The sequence below is a fragment of the Aptenodytes patagonicus genome, chromosome 7 (assembly GCF_965638725.1).
Source record: "Aptenodytes patagonicus chromosome 7, bAptPat1.pri.cur, whole genome shotgun sequence".
NCBI lineage: Eukaryota > Metazoa > Chordata > Aves > Sphenisciformes > Spheniscidae > Aptenodytes > Aptenodytes patagonicus.
Genome location: NC_134955.1, coordinates 61,530,144 through 61,531,970, shown reverse-complemented (window position 1 = coordinate 61,531,970; position 1,827 = coordinate 61,530,144).

Below are 1,827 nucleotides of genomic sequence, written 5' to 3'. Positions count from 1 at the left end.
TCTGCCTCATTTAACAAGAGGTATAATCTCTGTGCAGCTAACAGAGAGAGTCTTACACAGGCATTTTGAGAATCTCACTTAGGTAGTATCAAGATGGCAAAAATACTACAACAGCCTTTTCCTGGAGGTTTCCCTGCTTTACATGTTACTTATTTTCTGGGATAACGCATTTGGATGACTTGGTATGAACTTACAAATATAAAAGCAGAGTGCTACATTAGAAGAGTATTAGAGGCTATTTGCAGTGCTGTGTGTGACAGGGATGAATGCAGGGAGGCAAAGTTCACGTTTGCTCAGTGTCCTCAGGCAAATGGTTATGTGGCTGTGGGACTAGAGGAAGTTCTTGTAGTTCTTTAAAAGTTAATCTTAATCCACTTTTGCCACACGTTAATTTACATCAGTCTTTACCTTTTCCTAATACTGTCTTATTATTGTAATAGTAACAGTAAATAGTTTAAACATGCTATGTCCAATAAACGCTCCGGCAATCTGACTGATCTCTTGCACGGGTTTTATGGGAGAGGTGGGCCAATCCCAGTGCTACCGTTATGTCATCATCAGCAGTATTACATAAAAATGTCCTTAAGGGATGGAAGTGCACAGTGAGGCTGAGCAGAGCACTCCTGTATCTGCCCAGTGCCTGGGGAACCGAAATGACTGGCTTTGGGGCGGTAAATCCAACCACTACAAGATTTCCTGGAGAAATTTGCAAAATACAGAAGATAAATGTTTGCTAAACACTGGTGCTGTGGAGAACTGTGATATGTCATTACCAAAGTAATTAAGCCTAAAACTAATACAGCTTTACTTTTCAGCCATCTCTGAGATAATAACATCCTGGCGCCTCCTTTCTTCCCAGCTGCGTTTGCTGGGTGGTGTCAGGCCACATTGCCCAGCTCGTAAAGTGGATGTAATATTGCAGTCCACTTCTCACTGATCATCCTTAATATTTTAACCCAATTGAGAGCTCTTTGCTGAAAGATACCACACAGCAGGGAGCTAAACATTATAGTGCTACTGCACTAAAAGGCTTTTTCTGGAATATTTTGTCTGATTGATCAGGATCCTCAGCTCAGGGACAGCCTCCTGTGCTTTCACTGCAATGTCTTGGTATTGTTCCTTTCTTGCTTGAAGTCAACCTGTTTCCCGTGTCTTAAAGCAGTGCAGTTCTTCCCTTTCCTTGCAGAATAATTAACAATTGAGTGTAAGGGCCAAATTCAGTGCCTGAAACCTAAATTCTGCCTAACCCAGTATCTGCACAGCAGACAGAGCATCTCTGCTTGTCGGGGGGCACAGGCTGAAGCAGGCAGTGACTGCCATCCCAGCTCCTGCTTTCTCTCTTGCTGCCAGAGCACCCGTGGCGAGTGCCAGCCCACCCAGCCAGGCTCCTGCATGGGCACCAGCACTGGCAGAGCCCAGAGAGGAGCCAGGAGCCATGGACGGCTGCTGCGTGTCTCCACTGGCCCTTCCCAGCTCTTCCCTGTGGAGGGATCGCTGCAGGCTGGTGATGCTCTGACAGGCAGTTTGGAACTTTTCCAGCTGCTGGTGGTGAGCAACGGAGTGGCGCTTTGCTTCCAGGAAAAGACAATTTCACTGAGTGAAATTGCTGAAATGATGGCACCCGAAGGCCAGTCTCAGATGGCAAACCCCAGCCCGTGGGCCGTCCTGGCTGCAGGCACTGTTCCCTTGGACAGCACTGCTTTTGACCCCAAACCAGAACCAAACAGTATTGTGAAACAGCAGAGACCTCTGAAACAAAAAAAATATCTGTCACCACCCACACAGTGCTGTGAACTGTGCCAGATCTCCCCCCGAAATGCAGCATTC